At 44.4% G+C, this 21004-nt stretch overlaps 1 long non-coding RNA gene across 1 annotated transcript; it reads left to right on the top strand.

The window, feature by feature from the left end:
* Positions 1-147: 147 nt before the first annotated feature.
* On the top strand, positions 148-15751 carry LOC105990794. The gene is made up of 3 exons (XR_001175332.1): positions 148-161; positions 8796-8802; positions 15675-15751. It is a non-coding gene; the product is annotated as an uncharacterized LOC105990794 (long non-coding RNA).
* Positions 15752-21004: the final 5253 nt, after the last annotated feature.

The following is a 21004-nucleotide window of genomic DNA, read 5'->3' as shown; positions in this document are numbered from 1 at the left end:
GCAAAGACCCACTGGTGGGCTACTGGGGAAAACCCCCCCCCCCCCCCCCGCCATTAAGGTCAGGGTCCCTAAACCCCAGTGAAGTGGGAGGAGCTTTTGATTGGCAGCCATCACCCTTGGGATTTATACATGTAAATCTGGATTTGGAGCTTATGGCTCGGGTAATCCATTTTACCAGAGTCATCCGACTTGGCTTTTATTTACCTAAGGCAGTAGCCCTTCCCGCTCACCAAAACCAACCCGAAACGACCACAATTGAAACACACACACACACACACAACAACAACTATAGTTCACAGATGAATTGGGAAAGCCACTATTATGTCATCTAATCAAGACAAAATTCTGAAACTCAAAAAAGATGAACTTTCCAAACAGCCTTCTGAGTGATAAAAACCAATGCCTCTTAAGTGGCAGGCAACTATCTGGTTCTTCTGATTGCATCATAAAAGGAAATCTGTACTCACCCCAGATTTCTAAAAGAGGTAAGGACTTCTAGTTCACAAATCATCTCTTTCCAAGGCAGGTGCCGGCCGTGACAACAGGGTTATGACCCTCCCTCTTTTCAGAACAGGTAGGGCCAGAAGAGTTAAATCCCTGCCCTATATAATTTATAAACATGAGGCTGAGTAAACCTTTGATGACTAAATTGCACTCTAAAATAATAATAATAGAAGACACCCTTTAAAGAAGAATTAAATACTGGTGACTTTTATTCCAGCAAACTGATATTACAAGTTTTGTGGTATGGAAGTTAATTATTAATGTCTTTGCATTGTAAAATACTTTTTTTTTCCAGCACAAACTGCATTAATTGGCAGAGTAGAGTGATAGAAGCCATTAGTGCTGGGGAGGGGGTTCATAGAGCTGAAGAGGGGTGAAGAGATGTTCTGAATGTTTTACAAGCAGAACTCAGGAGTGAAGAAAGGGGGAACATTACCCAAAAAATGTACACACAGCCTGATGCATGACACCGTAACCCCCTGTACATCATCATTCTAATAACAATGATATTTTAAAGGCCCAGAACCTAGTACCTGCAATTGGGCGTGCATCTGGACATATTGGATACTGGGGGGGGGGAGGGGGAGAGTGGAGAGGCAGGTCCTGGCCTGTGTTCTGCATAGTGGACGCAGGACAAGATACAAAAGCAAGGGATGATTTTCTGTACCAGAATGGCTTTGAAATGAAATCCTTACTGATAATAGAGGGAGGGCTTTGCAACTTTCACAAGGGGTCCAAGGTATTCTTAGCTTCCATTTCCATCTCCCTATAAAACAGCCTTCTTTTAACCTTAGTGGTCTTTGTGGTGGTTTTGTTTTGAGACAAGATCTCGCTGTATTAACCTGTTCTGGCCTTATCTTTCCTTCGCTTTCTGGGATTACAGGTAGGTGCTACCATGCTTGACTTTAACCTCAGTCTTACGGTACAGGCTTACGAAAGTGGGCTTTAGAAGCCAGGTATGGCAGTACACACACCTGTATCCTAATATTTAGCAGGCTGAGTAGGAAGATCACCAGTTTGGTCTACATAGTAAGACCTTGTCAGAGAAAAGAAAGTGGAAAGAAAAAAGGTAAGCTTTGATACCAGATTTCCTAATCTGACTCCGCTGCTTGCTAATTGGGTAAGCAACTGACCTCAGTTTCCTGGTTCCTTGTCTATAAAATGGGGATATCTATGTTTTGGAGTGACAAAGATCTAATTAGATCATCTAAAGTATTGAATACAGGCCTGGCCAATCCATACATAGTAGCTTTTAATATCACATAAATAAAGGCTGGAAGGAGAGGAGCTATTGTTTTAGGCAAGTTCCAATTTAGTGCCCGCCCAGTACATGGTCATGCTCTGTATTTGTTGAATGAATGAGTAATGTACTTTTCCTTCTTGAGCAGTCCCTTAGTCGGAAGCTGTTCTCCAGCTCTCCACTATAAGCTCATTAATCCAGTTTCTTACCAGAACCACAGTTGGCCCAAGACTCTTACAATTTCATCACTTCCTCAGCTTCCTAAACAAAACATTGATTTCTCTCAATTCCTTCCTTCTTTTCTTTGACTTGGGCACATAGGCATCTACTGATTTATCCATTTCCATTGCTAAGCACCTCCATTTGCTTCCCATTTCCCAGGGCTTTTTTGTAGCTTCCTATTATGGCTGTAGCTCCCAACTCCTCTTTACCGTTTTCCTCCATCCCAGGAGAAACATGCCGGCTTACCTGGCTGCTTCACTGAAGGCTTCTTAATCCAGCCCTCCAAATTCTTTCCAGAATCTTTTCTAGAGACAAACCCCACCATCCTTAAACTTTTCACTGTATGTTCCTGCAAATCCCTGAATACATGGTGTGCCCTTTCGATTGTTTTTCTGTCTGAAATGAAAGACCCTCATCATACTCGAACTCCAAAGGCCCTTTTGAGATTTGCACTCTTGCTTAGCTTTTAAGCAAAGCTCTTGCTTTGCTCAAGGTTGGCTTTATACCATTTGACACACCTTCACTTCCACTTGCAGCTTTTTGGTGATAAATTGGATCAAATAGGCTTGCTAGCCTGTGGCTGTCTTTAAATCACAATCATCAGATCTCAGCCTCCTGAGTAGCTAGGATTATAGGCATGAGCCATTGATGCTGAACCAAAGCCCTCTCAATTGTCCCTCATTCAATGAGCCCCCTTTGAGGTAGTCCTGTCTTCTGAAGTCTAATGAAGCAGTGGGGTGCCTGCTTTGACACTCATTTGGAAGAGTTGCTGCTACTCCCTATAAGCCTGTTGCAAAATGAGTGAAATGAGTAGAACTGATGGGATGCAACTGAGGGGAGCCTGCCCTTATCCAAATGCATCCTTAAAAGTTCATAGGCAGGGAACTTCATTTTTCACCCCTTTTTTTCCTTCATTAGAAAGCTTTATTAAAAAAGAGGGCTGAGGGCTGGGAAGGTGGCACAGTGCTTGCCTCACAGGTGTGAAGCCCTGGGTTCGATTCCTCAGCACCACATAAGCAGAAAAGGCCAGAAGTGGCTCTGTGGCTCAAGTCGTAGAGCACTAGCCTTGAGCTGAAGAGCTGAAGGACAGAGCCCAGGCCCAGAGTTTAGGCCCACGACCAGACCTCCCCACCACCACCAAAAAAAAAAAAGGGGAGGGCTGAGAATGTGGCTTAGTGGTAGAGTGCTGGCCTACCACTCATGAAGCCCTGGGTTCAATTTCTCAATACACATAAACAGAAAAAGCCAGAAGTGGTGCTGTGGCCCAAGTGGTAGAGTGCTAGCTTTGAGTAAAAGAAGCTCAGGGATAGGGCCCAAGCCCTGAGTTCAAGCCCCAGGACTGGCAAAAAGAAAAAGAATAAAATCCCTCTCAACCCTGTTCCTTAAAAAAATAAAACTATTGGATGAAGTGAAAGAACAGTCCTGGCCAAGCATTGAATTAAAAAACTTGAAAACACAAAAATAACCAAAATTCAAACCAAAACCAAATGGAGAGAGTCAACTCTTCCGCAGCCAAATTCATTTGCCTTTCAAAACCCAAACGTGGGGTATTGAAGTTTTTAGAGCAGAAAATGAATTACAGACATTTTAAAAATCAATTCTCAGAAATTTAATTAAAATCTTGTTCATGAACTTTTAGGTTGGATCACTTGAATTACATCATTTGCACAAAAACTTAGGCTCAACACATCCTTTAAGCTATTAAAAAAATCTAAAATAAATAGGATTACCTCAATGATCCTTGAACAACTTCTCTGGACAGCAGTTTGTTAAATTCAGCATTTTAGTGTTAGAAGCTTGTTTTGGAATGTTAAAAAGATATTAAGAAAAACGTGTTGAGGGGGGAGGATGGGAAGGGGAAACGAAGGAGGAGGCTACAATGCTTGATAAGAAATGTACTCATTAGGGCTGGAAAGGTGGCTCAGTGGTAGAGCACTTGCCTTGCATGCCTGAGGCCCTGGGTTCGATTCCTTAGCATCACATAAGCAAAGTGAAAAAAGCCGGAAGTGGAGCTGTGGCTCAAGCGGTAGAGCGCCAGCCTTGAGGTGAAGAGCTGAGGGACAGCGTTCAGGCCCTACGACTGGACCCCCCCCCCAAAAAAAAAAAAAGAAATGTACTCATTCCCTGACTTACAAACCTGTAACCCTAGTGTATATCTTTATAATAACTGAAAGAGATGAGCCCTGGTGGCTCATGCCTATAATCCTAGTTATTTAGAAGGCTGAAATCAGAGGATCCAGGTTCAAAGCCAACTGGGCAGGAAAGTCCATGAGACTTTTTTTTTTTGTCAGTTGTAGGGCTTGAACTCTGGGCTTGGGCGCTATCCCTCAATTCTTCAGCTCAAGGTGAGCACTCTACCGCTTGTGCCACAGTGCCATCTCTAGTTTTCTAGTGGTTTATTGGAGATAAGAGCCTCAGGGACTTTCCTGCCCAGGCTGGCTTTGGCTTTGAAATGTGATCCTCAGATCTCAGCCTCCTGAGTAGCTAGGATTACAGGTGTGAGCCAACCTGCACCCAGTTTCCATGAGACTTTTACCTCCACTTAACCCCCAAAAGCCAGAAGTGGATCTGTGGCTCAAATGGTAGAGTGTCAGCCTTGAATGGAAAAGCTAGAGACAGCACCCAGGCCTTGAGTTCAAGCCCTAGTACTAGCAAAAGAAAAAAAAAATAATGTTTTTTTTTTTTTTTTGTCAGTCATGAGGCTTGAACTCTGGGTCTGTACACTATCCCTAAGCTGTTCAGCTCAAGGCAAGCACTCTTATCACTTGAGCCACAGTGCCACTTCTGGTTTTCTAGTGGTTAATTGGAGATAAAAGTCTGACAGACTTAACTGCCAGGGCTGGCTTTGAATGGTGATCCTCAGGTCTCAGCCACCTGAGTAGCTTGGATTACAGGCGTGAGCCACCGGCCCCCAGCATAAAGTTACTTTCTTAAATGTCAAAGTATAGGATAGTTGTTTTTAATGGTAAAGTACTTGGCAACAAGTTTCTTTTGTGTAAAGAAGTTTAGGCTAGCCGGACACCCGTGGCTCACGCATGTAATCCTAGCTACTCTGGAGGCTGAGATCTGAGAATTGCTATTGAAAGCCAAGCCTGGCCAGAAAAGTCCATGAGACTCATATCTCAATTAACCACCAGAAAACAGGAAGTGGTGCTATGGCTGCAGTGGTAGAGCTGAAGAGCTCAGGGACAGTGCCTAGGCCCAGAGTTCAAGCTCCATGACCAACAACAACAAAAAAGAAATTTTGAGGCTAAAATTAGCTATCTTCAATCTGCCTGATTTTATTGTTAAGATCACCAGAAGTACCCTCTGGATACTATGGGCACTGGAAATCAGATTTTAAAGTAAATGAGAGAGCTAGGAATGTGGATTAGTGGTAGAGTACTTGCCTAACAGGAATGAAGCTCTGGGTTCAATTCCTCAGTACCACATAAGCAGAAAAGGCCAGAAGTAGCACTGTGGCTCAAGTGGTAGAGTGCTAGCCTTGAGCACAGAGAGAGAGAGAGGCTCAGGAACAGTGCCCAGGCCCTAAATCCAAGCCCCAGGATCGGCAAGAAAATAAATAGAATGAGCTAGCTGCCCAGCATGGTGATAGACAGCTGTATTCCCAGCACTCAGGAGACTGGGGAAAGATGGAGAGATCTAGGCTAGTCTGAGGAAACATCTGAAAATCCAATCCTAGAAAAATTGAAAGTATTAAATTTAAATATTAGAAGAATCTAAATGAATTAACAAAGAAAACAAATTGGCCAGAGAAACTCGTTGCTGGAATCATCTTCTTGCTCTGGTTTACCACATTTTACTGTTGCTGCGAGGAGGAGAATTAATCCCCAAAGAGAATTGACATTGTAGTCTCAAAATTCTTCATGTAAAAGCCTTTATGCCTTGAATTCTTAGGGTAGGACAATATGTTCCTTTAGACTAAAGGTAAAACGGTTTTGCATTATGGAAAGTTGCTTATTATCCTGTACTTTGACATTTAAGAATAAGCAACTCTTCGAAATAAATGCTTCACACCCTGAGAAATGCAAACAAGAAGCAAGCCATTCTGTGTTTAATTTTCTTCTCAGTTTGTGGGTTGGACAAGAAGGTAGCTTATTTTTACCAATGTGACATTATGTACATTGAGTGAGCCAGAGAAGTGATTTTAAAAAATTAACAATGTATTCGATTCACCCATGCTTCCTTTTCACATAATGTTTGTTAATTGATTTGAATGTTCTTCCTGATCAGGAGAGTGCCCTGCAGGTGGCCAGTAGCAATGTTCAAAAAGAGAAAAAGCCCAGGCCCTGAGTTCAAGCCCTAGGATCAGCATGAAGGAAAAAAAAATGAAGAAGAAAAAACCCACCACAAGTATCAGAGTACTTGCCTAGAAAATATGAGGCCATAAATTCAAACCCCATTACTGCCAAAAAAAGAAAAGTGAAGGAAAAATAAAAGTCCTGGTAGCAGCCAAGTATCTCATACTGTGTTCTGGTAATTCAAATCTAGACACACCCTTCTCATATCGAAGGCCAATCAGAAGCCTTCTGAAGGAGGGAGAAAACCTGAGGAAATTAATCTGAGAAAAATTCCAGACTTTATAACAGATATTCAAGAGATTAATCTGTTCAGAATTAGGTAATCTGTTCAGAATTTAAGGTCTGTTGATGTAGTCAGTTACTGATGATTTGTAGTGTGTGTATTTGTGTGTGTGTGCTGGTCCTGGGACTTAAACTCTGGGCATGGGTGCTATCTGTTTCTGAACTTTTTTGCTAGCACTCAACTACTTGAGCCATAGCTCCACTGATTTTGGTGATGAAAGTCTCATGGACTTCTTGCATGGGCTTGCTTTGACCTCAGTGCTCAATCTCATCTTCCTGAATAGCTGGGATTACAGGCTTGAGCCACTGGCAACAGGCAGATGAGTTTTTCTACTGACTAAATTTAGCCAACCAAGCTCTTGAGGGAAAACGCTCTGTTTTTCTGTGTTCTGATATTTCATTTTGTTAAGTTTTCCATTGTAATAGAAAGTCACTGGGGCTTCCTTCAAGGACATAGCAATATCTTTGGCTTATCTGAATGTAGCTCCCAGGTATCATTATCTGAGTTTAACTTTTTGAGTCATCTTGCTATAATCCTATTTAGGAGTTGTATTTCCCAGAACTTTCTGGTTTATGGGAGATGAAGAGATGAAGGAATAAAAGCATGCTTAAGACTGTGGTGGAAGCCAGGAGCTGGTAGCTCATGCCTGTAATCCTAGCTACTCAGGAGGCTGAGATCTTAGGATCATGGTTCAAAGCCAGCCCAGGCAGGAAAGTCCGTGAGACTCATATCTCCAATAAACCACCAGAAAACTGGAAGTGGTAGTGTGGTTCAAGTAGTAGAGTGCTTGCCTTGAGCTGAAGAGCTCAGGGACAGCGTCCAGGCCCAGAGTTCAGGCCCCAAGACCAGCCAAAAAAAAAAAAAAAAAAGACTGTGGTAGAAGCTGGGTGTTGGTGGCGCTTGTCTGTAATCCTATCTATTTAGGAGGCTGAGATCTGAGGATCGTGGTTGGAAGCCAGCCTGGGCAGCAAAGTCCCTAAGATTCTTTAATAAGCCCCTCAGAAAAAGCCAGAAGTGGAGCAGTGGCTCAGGTGGTAGAGCACTCACCTTGAACAAAAGCAGCTTAGGGACAGTGCCTAGGCCCTGAGTTCAAGCCCCAGGACTGGCTAAAAAAGAAAAGAAAAAGACTGTAGTGGAGACAGGTGGCTGTTGACACCCAAGGATTTGGAATCCTGGCTCTGTGTTGCCTGTTTCTAGCCCCATGACCATAAGCACATTACCCATCTACCCTTGTACTTCTTAGTAACATTGGTCTATGAATGTGTGGGTCCCACGGGCAGCTGTGAGCAGTGAGACATTAGATATGAAAGGTAGCATTGATATTAGTTTTCCTCTCAATAAGACTGAATATAGGGCTGGGAAGGGGGCTCAGTGGTAGAGCACTTGCCTTGCATGCCAGAGGCCCTGGGTTCGATTCCTCAGCACCATATAAGCAAAAAGAAAAAAAGCTGGAAGTGGCACTGTGGCTCAAGTGGTAGAGCGCTAGCCTTGAGGTGAAGAGCTGAGGGACAGCGCCCAGGCCCCACGACCGGACCCCCCCCCCAAAAAAAAGACTGAATATAACTTGAAATGGTTTCTGCAGTATCCACTGTAGGAATAGGATGCAATGCTTTGGATTTGAAGACTGAAATGACTTGTCCTAGTAGTTTTGTTTGTGTGTATGTGCCAGTTGGGGCTCTGCCCTCTTCCTTGACTTTTTCCCTCCAGGCTAACTCTCTACCAGTTGAGCCATACCTCCAATTTCCAGCCTCGCTTTTTTCTTCCTTCCTTCCTTCCTTCCTGCCTTCCTCTGCCTCCCTCCCTCCTTCTTTTCCTTCCTTGCTTCTTTCCTTGCTTGCTTACTTGCTTCCTTCCTTCCTTCCTTCCTCCTTTCCTCCTTGCTTCTTTCCTTGCTTGCTTGCTTGCTTCCTTTCCTCCTTCTTTCCTGCCTTCCTTCCTCCCTCCCTCCTTTCCTTCCTTCCGTCCTTCCTTTCTCTCTCTCTCTCTTTCTTTCTCTTTCTCTCTCTTCCTTCCTTTCTTTCTTTCTCTCTCTTTCTTTTCTTTCTTTCTTTCTTTCTTTCTTTCTTCTTTTGTCAGTTCTAGGGCTTGAACTCAGTGCCTGGTTGCTGTCCCTGAGCTCTTTTGCTCTACCACAGCTCCACTTACAGTTTTATGGTGTTTAATTGGATATAGGAGTCCCATGGACTTTCTTGCTGGGGCTGGCTTTGAGCTGTGATCCTCAGATCTCAGCCTCTTGAGTAGCTAGGATTAAAGTGTGAGTCACCAGCACTCAGCTTCCGCTTTCAGCTTTTTATTGGTTTCTAGGATTTGTATGCCAGGGTTGGCTTTGAATCAGGATCCTCAGATCTCAGCCTTCTGTGTAGCTAGGATTCCAAGTGTGAGCCACTAGTGTCCAGCTGTCATAGGAGTTCTTCACCCCAAATCAACCGATGTCAATAGAGATTCAATAGTCAAGAACTAGATTTCCCCTAAAACTTGGCAGACCCTCTTTTAAGTAAGCCCAAATACAAATCAGGAATCACATTTCTTGAGTTCATATCATGTTTTGTGTTGTTTTGTGCCAGGTCTGGGGCTTGATCTCATGGCCTGGAGCTGTCCCTGAGCTTTTGTGCTCAAGGCTATGGCTCTACCACTTGAGCCACAGTTCTACTTCCAGCTTCTGGTGGTTAATTATAGAAAAGTCTCATGGGCTTTCCTGCCTGAGCTGGCTTCGAACTATGTGATCCTCAGATCTCCGCCTCCTGACTACCTAGGATTACAGACGTGAGCCACTGGCATCTGGTAACAAAAGCTCTTTTTGGTATTGTAAAATCCAGAAAGATGATGCCATTGTGCCATTGTGTTGAGTTTAGTAGGCCAGAAGGGAGTTTTGAATCCAAGGCCACTGTGGAAGCATTGTATCCTCCTTGACAATGTCTTTCCTAGAAAGAATAATGGAAGGATCTGCTCTCTTCTCCCTCCAGGGTTCAGAGGGTGAAGGGACTTTCCAGCTTTAGAGGAGAGTTAACAGGTGCTGTGCTGAGCTCTTCATGTAACTTTGTCTGTGTACTCTGCCACCATTGAAGTGCTAGGGTCTCATCTGCAAGGTACAGAGATTCCACCCAACTTACTCATTCCAGAATGTCCTATAGACAGAGTTAAAAAAAAATTTCCAGTCCTGAGGCTCGAACTCAGGGCCTGGGCACTGTCCCTAAGCGTCTTATACTCAAGGATAACACTCAACCACTGGAGCCACAGTGCCACTTCCAGCTTTTTCTGTTTAGGTGGTACTGAGGAATTGAACCCAGGGCTTGATGCATGCTAGGCAAACACTCTACCACTAAGCCACATTCCCAACCAGACATAGTAAATTCTTAGTACATACTTGTTTAACAAATGATTCCTACTTTAGAGCTTTAAAAAACCGTAGCATAGGAATTGGGCTATCAATGACTTACAACCGTAATCCTAGCTACTCAGGAGGCTGAGATCTGAGGATTGAGGTTTGAAACCAGCCTGGGCAGGAAAGTCCATGAGAGGGCTGGGAAGGTGGCTCAGTGGTAGAGTGCTTGCCTTGCATGCATGAGGCTCTGGGTTTGATTCCTCAGCACCACATAAGGAAAAAGAAAAAAGCTGAAGTGGCGCTGTGGCTCAATTTGTAGAGTGCTAGCCTTGAGCTGAAGAGCTGAGGTACAGCGCCCAGATCCAGAGTTCAGACCCCACGACCGGACCCCCCCCCAAAAAAAAGAAAGAAAGTCCATGAGACTCTTACCTCCAAGTAAACACCAAAAAGCCAGAAGTAGAGCTGTAGCTCAGGTGACAAAGTGCTAGCCTTGAGCACAAAATCTTAGAAACAAAGTTCAGACCCTGAGTTCAAGCCCCAAGACTGATAAAAAAAAACCCAATAACAAAATCAGAATGTTTACTTACACACACACACACACATACACGCAGAGAAATATTTTAATTTTGGCCTGGAACTCATGATCCTTTTGTCTCAGCCTCCCAAGTGTGAGGATTACAGATGTATACTATCATATTGATCTTTGGTTTCCTCTTTTTTTTTTTCTTCTGTCAGCAATGCCTAGAGTTAAGCCAGGGCCTTTTTTTTTTTTTCTTCTGTCAGTTGTGGGGATTGAACTCTGGGCTGGGGGGCTGTCCCTGAGCTCTTCAACTCAAGACAAGTGCTCTACCATTTGAGCCACAGTACCACTTCTGGTTTTCTGGTGGTTAATTGGAGATAAGAGTCTCATAGACTTTCCTGGCCAGGCTGACTTTGAATCACAATCCTCAGATCTCAGCCTCCTGTGTAGCTAGGATTATAGGTGTGAGCCACTGGGTGCCCAATGCTAAACAAGCATTCTATCACTGGATTACATCCCAGTCCAAGGTATTATACTCTTTATTTTTTTTTCCAGTCCTAGGGCTAGGACTCAGGACCTGGGCACTGTCCCTGAGCTTCATTTGCTCAAGGCTTGCACTCCTTTGCTTGAGCCCACAGCACCACATCCAGCCTTTTCTGGTGGTTTATTGGAGATAGGAGTCTCATAGATTTTCCTGTTTGGGCTGGCTTTGAACCTGAATCCTCAGATCTCAGCTTCCTGAGTAGCTAGTATTACAGGTGTGAGCCAGTGGCACCTGGCAGTATTGTACTCTATGTGCTGCCTGGCACTGAATATTATGACCTCCTCCTCCTCCTCTTCTTCTTCCCTCCTCTTTTTCCTTCCCTTTCTCCCTCCTTTTACTTTTTAAAAATATCTACCCATACATATATCAGTTTTTGGACAAGTCAGACTTTTATGCCAGTAAGTTTGACTTACTCCAAATTTTGAAAATATGACAATTGTACAATATTAGAATGTAATTAGAGACCCCACATACACACGCAGAGAAACAGAGGCTTGGGGGGGAGGGGAAGGAGAGGGGAAGGTAATGTATCCATGTCACATGTTGGCAGAGCCATATGAGAAAACAGGTGTGTTGACTCCTATCCAAGTCTAAGCCTCTTCTAAGCACGGACATGGAAGCTTATAGCCTGTACTTCTGTGGGCCCCCTTCCCTTCTATAATCTAGAAGTGCACACCTCAGCAAGGTGTATGCCTGTGGTCTCAGCACCTTCTCTAGGTCTCAATAAGCCCTAATGACTTTGCCTGCATTATACCCATAATAGTGCTGTACAGTGGCTATTGATAACTACATCGTGGGGAAAAGAAATGGGAGAATAGGAAAGGAGACCTTCTCCTATTTGGATACTGGGGCCAGAAGAGTGATACTGGCATGATCAATCTTCCCTGTACAGATATGAGATTTTTGGGAAGATTGAAGAATGGTCCCTTCTCTCCTAACCCTAACTTGGGCATAAGACTCAGCATAAGCAACACTGTCCAGCTGCATCAGGATCAGCCTAGAGACAAAGTACGACACAGTTTTTGCTGGCAGAAGCCCTGTTCTGGAATGACTGAGCTGTCCAGCATGGCCAATGTGTAAATGTCAAGTAAACACCAAATTCAAGTGCAATCTAACTATTGTGCTGAGACTGTTTGCTTTAGATATAATAGCAGGAAGGGAGAAGGAGAGGGTAGAGGGAAATGTATGTCACTCCAACAGGCAAAGTATGAACACAGTGAGACCTCCCTTAGCCACTGTTCCGAAAGACCAACGTCAACTAAATAAAAAAGTCTACACTCCAGGGCTGCAAAAATAAGTGTGCCCCTTTACTTGAAAAAAAAATTGAGATGAGAGAACATTTTCCAGTCCATCACACTCAGCAAAGTCATCCTGTTGAATTTGTGACTCACAGGCCCTCTGTGTCAATAGAAAAAGTAAGCCCAACATTCTGACTTCACTGGGAGATGGAGAGTTGGGATGAGGCAGGGCCAATTTGAAAACAGGCTCTGAGCTCTGACAATAATAGCAAAGGAAACACCGCGGACAGGCAGGGTGATTGCATCCGTTGTTCCTTTTCCTTTATTTCTTGCTTGTCTGTTAGAAAGGAACCAATTTAAACTTCTTTCTTTTGTAGCATAAACACTGATGGAGGAGGATATAGCCTTCTAGACATCCTTTTGCTTGTCCTCTGTACCTATTATTCTCTTATTCTAGAAGCTAGTGATTATTTGTATTCTTTTACTTTTTATTTTTCTTTTGCATTGGTACTAGGGCTTGAACTCAGGACTTCACACTCTCCATTGCCTTTTTCTACTCAAGGCTGGCACTCTACTACTTAAGCCATGTGTTCACTTCCACCTTTTTGGTGGTTCATTGGAGTCCGTTGCCTGGGCCGGCTTTGCAATTCGATCCTCAGATCTCAGTTTTATGAGTAGCTTGGATCATAGGCATGAGCCATCAGTATTGGTTATTTTACTTCCCACCCCCCCCCCCCATCCCTGCAATGCTGGGAATGGAATCCAAGGACTTCACACATGCTAGGCCAGCATACTGCTACTGAACAACATACCCTAGCCCTTTATATTATTGTTATTTTTTTTTTTGGAGGTAGGTAGATTGGTATTTTTTCCTACAGGAAAAAGATGAATCTCTAAGCTCTGATCTGTGTAAGACTGGAATCAACTTGTGAGTAAGTTGGAATGTCTGGAAATGTCTCTGCATTAGTCCAGACTTGGATCACACCTCTTTATTTTGAATAGGTATATGAAGCTCATAGAAGCTGGATAACTTGGAGTATTCCAACCCACTTTTCTCTGGCTTCAGTTTGAAGTTCAATGTGATTTTTCAGACAGCGTCTTATTTTGCTGATCTACTATAAGCCAGATACTGGCCTTGGCACTGGGGTCTCTTAGATGAAGAGTCCATCATTCCTTTTCTCATGGAGCTCAGGGACAAAGCAAAGCACTCTTGTCTAGGCCACAGTGATGTGATCAGCTCAGATTACCTACAAACCAGTTGAGGTTTATGAGGAAAAACCAGCACCCAGAGACTCATCACTTGTTTTCCAAGTGGGTTCTATCTGCAGGTAAGTCAGGAATGTCTCCAGAGCTAGAAAACCATGAGGAGATAATTGACCGTAAATCTAGGTACAGGGAGCAAAACCAGCTGATCTGAAAACAAAGCTGGTAGCTTTGTTTGGCTCATTGCAGGGGAGAGGGCCAGAAAGGTTCAGTGTTTGGTCTTGTCTAGCCACAAAGCAGATGTCAGGGCAGTAGCTGGGCTGTAGCATTGGAAAGCCTAGACTCTAGACTAGGCTCTAGTCTGAGCTTACCACACATGAACTTGGGCCTATTTGTGCTATCTGCTTGGGGGGGGGGTGTGGGGTGTGGGGGGGGAGCATCTGGAACACAGAGGCAATTCCTGAATGGATCAAAGATTTCTCTGGATAATTAGATTGGTGCTTGATTTTGTTTGGATGGCTCCAGCCTAGATACTCTTAAGGAATTTTAAATCAAGGAAGGATCATTTGGGTTCATAGTTTTAAAGGTGTTAACCCATGGTCACTAGGCCCAATTGCTTTGGGCATGTGACAGGCAGTACATCACAGCAGGAGTATGTCCCAGCCTCAAAGAGACAGGAAAAGGAAGCACAGGGATTCTAGTATGTACTCAAAAGATACACCCCCCCTCCATTAGGCTCCCCTCTTTTTTTTATTTTTGGTCGTGGGGCCTGAACTCTGTCCCTGAACTCTTCAGCTCAAGGCTAGTGCTCTACCACTTGAGCACCACAGCATCATTTTTGGCTTCTTTCTGCTTATGTGGTGCTGAGGATTCAAACCCAGGGCTTCATTTTTCTTTTTTGGGTCCGGTCGTGGGGCCTGAACTCTGGGCCTGGGTGCTGTCCCTCAGCTCTTCAGCTCAAGGCTAGCGCTCTACCACTTGAGCCACAGCGCCACTTCCGGCTTTTTCCTTTTTGCTTATGTGGTGCTGAGGAATCGAACCCAGGGCCTCGAGCATGCAAGGCAAGCGCTCTACCACTGAGCCACCTTCCCAGCCCACCCAGGGCTTCATGCATGCAAGGCAAGCACTCTACCACTGAACCTCCCCAGCCTAGGCTCACCCTCTTAAAGGTTCCACCACCTCCCAGTGGTAGCAGGGCTGGGGACCCAAGCCTTTAACAGAGGGGGGCTTTGGAAGACACCTATCCAACCACAACATCTATTTGATGCCTAAGAACTGCAGTAATAAATATTTCTCTGTGTGCTATATGAAATAGTCATGAGTCCATCAGTGTTACTCGTATTCTGTTTAGATAGAAACTTTTCTACAATTTCAGGGCTATTTAGGTGTGAAAAGCCAAAAGCCTAAGATGACGTCCATCTTTCATATGGATCATGCTTAATCCTCCACAGCACATTCAATCAAATTCCAGTTTCTATGACTACAGGTGGGGGTGTTCCATCCTTCTGCTTTTGGGCTTAGATTTATATTTGTGGTTTTGAGGAGTAAGCGTGGTCTCTCCCACTGGCAACCAGCTGCCTCCCTCCTTGCATGTGCTCCAGTGGTACAGCTTCTGGTGGTCACTTGCCCTGGTCACACATTCACCCTGTCCTATGAATTTATTCCTACCATTACCATGAGTATCCAAAAGTGGTAAAAGCTCATTTTAAGCTGGGCACTGGTGGCTCACACTTGTAATCCTAGCTACTCAGGAGCTGAGTTTGAAGATCTAGGTTTGAAGCTAACCCTGGCAGGAAACTCCTTCAGACTCTTAAGTCTCCAATAAACTACTCAGAAAAAATCTGGAAAAATTTCTATTCCAGAAAAATCTGGAAACGGCACTATAGCTCAAAGTGGTAGAGCACTAGCCTTGAGTTGAAGAGCTCAGGGGTGGTGCTCAGGCCCAGAGTTTAAGCCCCATGAACAGAAAAAAAAAAGGCTTAGTTGGGCACTGGTAGCTCACACTACTCAGGAGGCCAGCCTGGGCAGGTAAGTCCACAAGACTCTTATCTCCAATTAACTACCAGAAAACTGGAAGTGGCTCAAAGTGGTAGAGTGCTAGCCTGGACAGTGCCCAGGCCCTGAGTTCAAGCCCCATGACCAAAACTAAGTAATAAATATGCAGCCTTGGATTTGATCCTCCCAGCACTGCCCCAGAATTTAACTTCTTACCATAGATACGGTAAGAGATTCAATTCATGAAATATCTACAATGTAAAGCAAAATTTTTTATGCTAAATTTATTCCCGTGCCATAAGTTTTTGTTTCTTCAGTTTCTTCTGGGATACCTTTTTCTTCTGTGCAACCTCCTCCTCTGGTTTAGGAACAATCTGCTCCTCAGTAAGGATCATCTCAATGTGGCAGGGGGAGCTTATGGATGGGTTAATCCTACCATGGGCTTTGTAAGTTCCATGGCGCATCTTAGGTGCTTTGTTCACCTGGATGTGATGTGTTCAATGACCAGGGAGTCTACCTCTAAACCCTTCAGTTCTGCATTACTCTCTGCATTCTTAAGCATGTGCAGCAGAAATTCAGCACTCTTTTTGGGCTACCGACCCTGTGTCCAGCCCCACTGGCCTGGGTACACCTGCCAACTCCACCACTGTAACACCGGAATGGCACATATAAGCAAACTGTTTTCACCTTATTTTCAAGCACAAAAACTATTCTACTAAGGAAGCCATTGCAAATTTATTTTTTTTTTTGGTGCCTGTCCTGGGGCTCAAACCTGAAGTCCTGGGTGTTGTTACTTAACCTTTTTGCTCAAGGCTAGTGCTCTTCCACTTGAGCCACACCTCCACTTCCAATGTTTTTTTTTTGCTGGTTAATTGCAGATAAGAATCTCACAGAATTTCCCGCCAAGGCTGGGCTTGAGCCATGATCTTCAGATCTTAGCCTCTTGAGTAGCTAGGGTTACAGGTGTGAGCCACCAGTGCCTGGCTCACAGATTTTAATAGCTCCACCACTTTAATACTCTGGCACTGTAAAAATACTTTGAAGTGACTCACAGTGAAAAACACATTTTTTTTTCTTTCTTTATAAAAGTTAATAATAGAGAAATGGAAAACCAAGTCCATTAAACTGAAAAAAAAAAAAGGAAGCTCACATGTGATATGGTTGCTATGATTGCACATCCAATCTGTCTCTTAGCTTCCTGGCAGCCAAGTCAAAATAAAGGAACAAGCAGAGTTCCACCATAGCTCTCATTATCAGAGAGGAAGAAGTCCACGGTTATTTTGGTTCTTAAACCTCAAGTTCACTTCTCACCTAGAAGCCCACATAAGGACATTGATAGACATGATAATTAATGTTTTTGGCAACAGCTTTACCACAAATGCCAATTTTTGTCTGCCATTGCTGGCGGAGGCCTTTAATTAAGGTCAAGGGCTTAACAGTGAAGCAGACATCAGTGAGGGCTTGGCTAACCTGGTTAACATCTGCCTCCAACACAAAGCAAAATGGAATAAAGGGCTACTTAGCACCACAAGTGAAGTAGAGCCGAAGCCTAGAGGATCACATAGTGATCTGCATATTGGGTAAGGAGGGAAGAGCAAAGCTTTCACAGAAGAGACAGCATTCATCCTGGGCTTGGAGGAGTGAAAAGCAGCAGGCATGAGAGGGAATGGGTCAGCCAGGAGTGGGGAACAAGTTCAAGGGCATGGCATACTGGGAATACCTAGCCTGTTGGGAGAATGTCAAACTATCTGTAGTTTTATCCAGGTAGCTCACACCTAGAATCCTAGCTACTCTAGAGGCTCAGATCTGAGGACAATGATTCCAAGCCAGCCTGAGCAGGAAAGCCCATAAGACTCTTATCTCCAATTAATCACCCAAAAGCCAGAAGTGGAGTTGTCACTCAAGTGGTAGAGAACCAGTCTTGAGCAAAAAAGCTAAGGGACAATGGCCTGGTTCTGAGTTCAAGCTCTAGTATGAACACACACACACACACACACACACACACACACACACACACACACACACACACACACACACACTTTTCTTGGGTTTTGAGAAAGACATATTCATTAGTTTTCTCACTGGATTTGCTGCTTTGACATTTTCTGGTTCCTCCAAGACAACTTTTTTATTGTTGTTGTTGAGTTAAGCAAAAATGAATGAGGATCAGATGGACCTCATTTCTCTTGAATACACACGGGCTTCAAAACAAAGAGTGGGGGAAAGGGAAGAGGCTGACAGAATGTGTCTTGGCTTTTGCCAAACCCAAAGTATTTAAAAAATCACACAGGACGCATCTCGAACCCAAATATATGCCTGGCTTCGCCCACTCCTGATGGCCAGCTGTAGCTGTTTAAGAAAATGAATTGTGCACAAGAAAATAGGGTCTGAATGGAGGAGGCTCATGAAAGAGAATGACTGGTACAGGGTTTACCCTTGAGGACCTACAATCTCATTGCTTTGTGGAGAAAGAGAGGGCCAGGGGAGAGATCCTCCTTACCAAAGTATTCAATCTAGCTCTCTTGTAGAGAACAATTGAAACTTCCTATTATTTAAGTTCATTGTATCATGTCTAGAAAGAATTCAACATCTCTTGTTCTTTCCCTCTCTGTCTCTGCATTTTACATTCCAGGGTGTAAGAATGGAGAGAAACATGTTTCTCATCAGTCTCTATTCATATAAGAGAAACTCGGTGAAAGACGGTTAAGAAGGGAAGAACAAGATCATGGATATACTGCGTATTCCAATTCCAGTCTCTTGACTTGAAGATTAGGGGCATTTGAAACATAGATGGAATTCGACCTGAAGAGGTAAACTGATTAACTGATTTCTTACTGGATCATAGTTGATCAGTTGTAGAGACTCAAAACTGGACTCCCTGATGGTAATAGGTGTGTGTGTGTGTGTGTGTGTGTGTGTGTGTGACAGACAGACAGAGAGGGAGACAGAGAAACAGAGAGACACACACACACAGATACACAGAGAGAGGGTGCTGGGGCTTGAGCTCTGGGTTTTGTGAACATGGCTTTTCATTCAGGATTGGTACTCTATCACTTAGGCCACACCTCCTTCACTTCTGGCTTTTTGGTGGTTAATTGGGGATATGAGTCTCTGGGGTTTGTCTAACCAGGCTGGCTATAAATGTCAATCCTCAGATCTCAACCTCCTGAGTAGCTAGAACTACAAGTGTGGGCCACAGAGCTGACTTAGTCTTCCTTATAATCTAGCAAGTAAAGGGTTAACCTTGGACACCCTGGGAGACTCCTGGGGAAGCTGGTGCCTTACCTTATTACAGTTCCTGGCACAGGAGTTATTAAATGGCTGCACGATCACCCCATCCGTGGGAGTCATTTTGCACTTGAAACTTAGAGCCAGTGACTCAGTAAGGTCACTCAGTAGCACGTGGTTCCCCTGTCCGCAGCTCCAGGGCTCTCCCAGGACACAGCCAGCCTCCCCGCTTTGCTCATCTGTGTGCTGTCAAGCATCTTGGCTGACCAGAACCTGCCCCAGTTTTCACACATTCCTCTGTGCCCAGGGTGAGGCTCGGGGTAGCCAAATATCAGAACCTCAGAGAAGCCTCCTAAGCTTAAAATATACCACCAAGCAATGGAGGCTTTCTTTCCATCCTCTAGTAAAGGAGTGTGTGTGTGTGTGTGTGTGTGTGTGTGTGTGTGTGTGTGTGTGTGTGTGTTGTAAATCGAAGATCAGCCAAATTAAATTTAGTTTAACTTGTTCAAACAAAATTACATTCACATGGAGACATGGTGGGGTGTTCCTGGCCTCAATGCATAATTCCTTTCCTTTCCTTAGGTTATAACTGCTCTTCTCTCTCTCTCTCTCTCTCTCTCTCTCACTCTCATTCATTCTGTCTCTACCTCTGTCTCCAAAAAATAGAGTCCCTTTTCCAATTTGCACTTTGCTGAGGGCACATGGGGCTATTTCTGGATATGGGGTTTAAAATGTACACACACACACACACACACACACACACTCACACACACACACATACACACACATTTCTAAGGGCCAAGGGTTTTTGGTTGTGATTTTTTGTTGGTCGTGGTGCTTGAACTCTGGGCTTGGGTGCTATTCATGTGCTCTTCAGCTCAAAGCAAGCACTCTACCACTAGAGCCACAGCACCACTTCCCATTTTCTGGTAGTTAATTGGAGATGAGTCTCATGGACTTTCCTGCCTGGGTTGGCTTTGAACCGCAATCCTCAGATCTCAGCCTCCTGAGTAGGATTACATGCGGGAGCCACTAGTGCCCAGTGAGGGCCAAGGTTTTGTGCTCTAAAATTCTTTTTTTTTCTTTTCTTTCTTTTTGTTGGTCATGGGGCTTGAACTCTGGGCCTGGGCACTGTCCCTCAGATCTTCGGCTCAAGGCTAGCCCTCTACCACTTGAGCTACTGCACCACTTCCAGTTTTCTGAGTGGTTTATTGGAGATAAAAGTCTCATGAAGTTTCCTGCCCAGGCTGACTTTGAACCCCAATCCTCAGATCTCAGCCTCCTGAGTAGCTAGGATGACAGGTGTGAGCCACCGGCAGGCTCCACTCTAAAATTCTTTAGAACTTTAGGTGGTCTCAGCTAGGAATGGGTGGCTCACGCCTGTCATCCTAGCTACTCAGAAGGCTGAGATCTGAGGATTGAGGTTCAAAGTCAGACTAGGCAGGTTCAAAGTCAGACCAGGCAGGAAAGGTTGTGAGACTCTTATCTCCAATAAACCATTCAGAAAACTGGAAGTGGTACTGTGGCTCAAGTGGTAGAGCCTTGAGCTGTAGAGCTGAGGGACAGCGACTAGGCCCAGAGTTCAAACCCCACAACTGACCAAAAAAAAAAAAGTTTAGGTGGTCTCAAATCCACCTCTAGTCTGCTGGACTCCTCCCTGATCCTGGTCTGTCTCCCACTAAGAAGCCAGGACCACCTCTGAGGCTGAGGCTGGATGCTGCTCCTTGGTCTCCAGCAACTTCCCAAAGACTATCTACAGCTCAGCCCTACAGCACCTGTCATCCTTGAAGCTTCGGACACATAAGAGTTGTTTAGAGCCATAGGGAAATGGTTGCTTTGCTTTGCCTTTCCCTTCCTTTCCCCTTTCCTTTCCTCTTTCTTTTTCTGGCACTGGGGACTTTTTCTGGCCCATGACTTTGGGCCTTGCATCTGATAGGCACATGGTTTGCCATTTGAGCCATACCCCAGTTCTAGTCCAAGATACTCTCATCTCCAATTTACCAGCAAAAAGTCAGAAGTGAAGGTGTGGCTCAAGTGATATACCAGCCACGAGCCAAAACACCAAGCACCAAAAAGCCAAGTTAGAGATCAAGGTCCTGAGTTTAAGCCCTAGTACTGGCACAAAAACAGAAATGAAAGGCAATGTTGTATTAGAATATCATCTGCTATGGAAGGGAAGGGAAGGGGAAAAGAAGGGAGAGGAAAGGAGGAGGGGTGGGGAAGGAGAGAGAGAGGCTGAATGGAAGGGAAGATGAGAAGAGAGGAGAACAGAAGGATAGAAAAGATAACTGATCTGGTGCATGGAGTCTGGCCAGGCTTTAAGAAGAAGGTGGTGCTGGGTGCTGGTGGCTCTCACCTGTAATCCTAGCGACTAAGGAAGCTGAGATCTGAGGATCGCAGTTCA

The sequence above is a fragment of the Dipodomys ordii genome, unplaced genomic scaffold, assembly GCF_000151885.1.
Source record: "Dipodomys ordii isolate 6190 unplaced genomic scaffold, Dord_2.0 Scaffold67, whole genome shotgun sequence".
NCBI lineage: Eukaryota > Metazoa > Chordata > Mammalia > Rodentia > Heteromyidae > Dipodomys > Dipodomys ordii.
This window is presented reverse-complemented; position numbering and strand designations above follow the sequence as displayed.